Raw genomic sequence first — 4,533 nt, 5'->3', positions numbered from 1 at the left:
AGTTCGAAACTCGGTTTTCAAATCTAAGGTAGGCCACCTTTTGAATCTTATGACCACCCTCCGAATTAAGCCGAGAGTACAGATCAGAATCAAAGCGCTTCAGTGGACAGATTCAGAAATTCAGGAGACTTTATAAGAGAATGCAGATGAGAGAGAGGTTGATTTTCAGATTTTTGAAGACAGAACGCTAAGGTTCTGAGGATGATTGTGTGTAATTGATGATGCAGAGATTAAAGAAGATATCTTATGGGAAGCTCATCATAGCAATTTCAGTGTTGACTAGACAGTACGAATAGACCTTGTTTTGAGTGTGTGACATCCTGATTTTTAGACTCTGATTTCGATTGGTTAAATTGGGCATTTCATCGACGCGATTACAGTGTTTTTCTCTGAGTTGGCCACTTACGAGGTAACTAGACTAGTTGGGTGAGTTATTAAGGACTTTAAGGCAAATAGACTTGAGAATTCGACCAAAAATCGACTTCTCGATCGTGCTCATCTTTAGAGATCATTACGGCATAGTTAAAAATCGAATTAAGATCAAAGATAGGTCGGTTCGACTAAGAGGAATGACCGATCGTGGGTGACTCCACTAAATTGGAAAACTCTCGTCCACTGATACTAATTTGATTTTACTGTCGTTTTGGTATCCTGTGTCCGTATTTGAATCATCGAGATTTTCACGACACTTGAGAGTCGCCAATGTGTTGAGTGGGTTCATCGTGGCTAAAAAAAAATCGACCACGGGTCATTTGTCCTAAAAAGCTCTGAAAACTACCTAGTAGCCTATGTCACACTAAAAGCGTGTCGGAGTGAAATTAACCGCCAATCTAAGTTCGATTTCGGAAATTGGAGATTCTGTCTTGTCACAAAGTGGGTACACCGAAGTGTGTGTGTATCATATAAATCCTCTGCATGGAGTGCCGAAGATGAATTGTATTTCAAATCTAGATCAGATGTTCCAAATTTGCAGAGCTTTCAGATGGTTCTTTCTTAAGCAATGCATAGCAGAGAATGCAGAATTTCAATTGCTGAGATGAAGTCAAGGAAAGAAAGATCACAGGTCAGGGTCAGTACAGTAGTCAGTGATTGCAGTTGCCAAGATTAGTGCCAGAGTTATATATTAGATCTTGACCAGAGGTTCCCAGTCTCAGTAGATCAGTTAGATAGTTTTTTTTTTAATCAGTGCATAACAGAGTGTATAGGATTTTAGTCAGTTGAGATGAGATCAGAGATCAGAAAATCGCAGGTTCAGAGTTGGTTCAGAAATCAGTGATTCAGTCGCAATTATCAAAGATAGTTTAGAGACTGCTCAGAATCGCTAGGTTTAGAGACTGCTCAGAATCGCTAGTTTAGCTTTGCAGATTTTGTGTTGAAGACCTTTGCAATTTTAAGTGGGCAAGTGTTTAGTATTTTGTATCCGAAGTAGTTTGGGCAAGATAGCAGTGATCGCGTATTGGTACGAAGGAGCAACTTTGAGAAAGAAGATTATATGAGACGATTTGTACTCCCACCTTTTTGTCTAAGAATCGGTAAATGTTTAAATTTCGAGGACGAAATTTTTATAAGAGGGGAAGAGTTGTGACATCTCGATTTTCCAATTCTATTTTCGATAAATTGAGACAGGCATTTCATTGGCACGCATATAGTTCTTTTCCTTGAGTCGGCCACTCATGTGAAAACTAGTCTATCGGGTGAAGCCGTTAAGAGTTTCTAATGCATCAGACTCGAGAATTTGACCAGGAAGCGACCTTTCGACCGAGCTAATCTGCAAGGGTCATTACGGCACAATTAAAAATCGATTAGAGATCGGAGATAGGTCGACTCGACAGAGGCATGTGATCAAGCGTGGGTGATTCCACCAGATTTCACAATTCTTGTCGATCGGCACTGGACCGACTTTTCTGTCGATTGGGTACCCTGTGTTCGTATTTGAAACCTTGAGATTTCCCCGACAACCGAAAGTCGCCAATGTGTGTACATTGTGGCTTGAGATGATCAACTGTAGGTCAAATGCATGAAAATTTCTAAAGGCTACCCGGTAGGTTGGGCCGCGCTAGTATCGTGCCAAAGTGAAATTAACCGTGAAATTGAGATCGAATTCAGAAATTGGAAGTCATGGTGTGTCACAAATCATTTTAGGATCATCGACTCATCTTTGGAAGATTTTTCATGCAATCAGAGTTTTTCAGCAATTAAATCAGAAAATGGTTAATTTGACTCGAGAAATTAGTAGGCTCGCATTTGGTCGCGCTTTTGGGACTTAAGTTGGTTCTACAGACAAGTGAAGATGTGAATTGAAGTGTGGTGACATTGGATTAATTTTATGGACTTCAATTGGATTCAATTGGAAGAGAATCAAGTGGAATTGAAGAAGTTAGTGTACAAGATTTTAGGCCCCAGCGGAAAATGAAATTGGACCCATTGAAGATTGTTGTGGGAGGTTTGGAGATAGTAGACCATGACACCATGTGATGTCATGGTGGTGGGTCATTTTTGTTGGATGAAAGAAAGAGAAAAAGAAAATAAAAAGGGCCCCCTCCTTCTCTTTCCTCCCTCTCTCTCTCTCCCGTTGCCTCTCTTCTCCATTTCCATGGTGCGAAGACCAGAAAAATGCAGAGAAGAAGAAGCCGCAGCCATGGCCGTCCGCTCCTGCTCGCACGCCATCGCCACCGTCGCTCCGCGCCGCCCGCACGCCGCTCCACCGGTCAGCTCACCTGCCCGTCGCCCTCGTCCGCGCTAGGCTGCGTTCCAGCCGCTCGTCCGAGCAACTCGGGCCTTCGCTGGAGCTCCCTCCGCCGCCGTCGACCTCCCCTTCAGACCGTCCAAGCCCTCGCCGCTCTTCTCCACCGTTCCTCCGCCCGAACCGGCGCCGGATCCACCATTCTCGGCCCCAAATTAGTGGCTGGAAAAATGGGTATGGCAGCCCATGTTTGGCCCGTTTTGGCCGCCTTCCTGAGCCCGGATGCTTGGCCCGCCTTGAGGAAAGTCGATCCTCGCGTCATCCTCGTCGTTTTGGTTCGCTCGGCTCGCTAATCCAGTGAGTTTAGCTCACTAAACCTCGCTTAGAGGGTTAATTATGCTTTAGGTATGCTTAGCTTAAGTTAATTAAGCTTAGGTGGTTAATTTAATTTATTTAATTTTGAATTAAATTAAGAGGTTGGTTTAACTTAAAGTATGTTTAATTAAGGTTAAATTGATTTTTATATTAGTATAATGGTGATTTGACATAAATGAATTACTTTTTGGGATTAAATATTATTTATTTCGAAATTATTTAATAATTTAATAATATTTAATTATTCGAAATTATTAAGATATTATTATTTAATTATTTTCGGAATAAATTTAATTATTTATTAAATTCCGAAAATTTTGTCGGGACTCTAAATTCTCGGAATTTCGTGTTTGATTCTTTGTTGTGTAATCGATTTTGAAATTGATGATTGGATATTATAAATTGAGTGTGGATCGTGAAAGATATGGATATTATTATTTAATTAATTTTCGGAATAAATTTAATTATTTAAAAATTTCGAAAATTATTTTGGGACCTTAAATTCTCGAGAATTTCATGCCGATCGCCTTTGCATTTAGAATTTGAATTTGATGAATGGATGTGGCAAATTGAGTGTTGATTGTGATAAATAGGAATTTTATTCATAAAAACCCAAGTGTCGGGTTTTGATGCAAAAATTGGATTTTAATGATTATATTAAAAAGTGGAGTTGAAAAAGTGAGATATTGGCTTTTTGATTCGAAATTAGCGTGTCCCCACACACGTGTGTAATTTCGGGAATATTTTTAATATGAAGAAAAATGGCTGGGATCACTATTTTAAGTGGAAGCATTGAGTGAAATATAAAGTGTCCTGGGGCCGAGTATGCTTTGGTTGTGTGATAACTAAGAGGAATCGTCCTGGGCTGTTGAGCCGGACTTGCCCCTATATGGGATGCCCACGCGATGGATGCGGGTCGTAGTTGATTTTGGGCCCATGCTCCTTCGGGAACGCCGTCGATGTATTGACGAAGCCGCGCTCCATGGGGGGAGGCGATGCCTGGCTATATACCAGTAGATAGCCGAACTGCGAGTAAGCTATGCCCTTGTGTGGCAGTGAATAACAATTGGAATGCATGTTGAGTGTCATTGATGTGTCAGATTATGGGACGGAATTGTGTGGCATGGAATGGGACGTGTCATAACGATTTAGTCTTATAATCAGGACCCCCGCGGTTGTTGGTTATATGAAAGAGAATGCGTTCCGGTTGTTTAAGTTCATATTACTATCTGTGATTGAGTGATTTGAATTGCGCTAACCTGCAGGAAGGAACTGAGGCGAGGTAAGTCTTCTGTGTGACGTGGCTAGGCCACCCGGGGTGTATTTTCTTTCTAATAGGGGTTTAGAGGGTTGAACTCGTTGAGACATTGTCTCATCCCGGTTTGGGGATTAAAATTTCAGGTCCCTGGTGGACGGAGCGACTAGATAGCTTTGGTTGGCCTTGAGGAGTTGCAGAGGAGAAGTCATAAGGATTG

Source organism: Eucalyptus grandis, chromosome 5 (assembly GCF_016545825.1).
Source record: "Eucalyptus grandis isolate ANBG69807.140 chromosome 5, ASM1654582v1, whole genome shotgun sequence".
NCBI classification, from domain to species: Eukaryota; Viridiplantae; Streptophyta; class Magnoliopsida; order Myrtales; family Myrtaceae; genus Eucalyptus; species Eucalyptus grandis.
Note: the sequence above shows the minus strand (reverse complement) of the source record.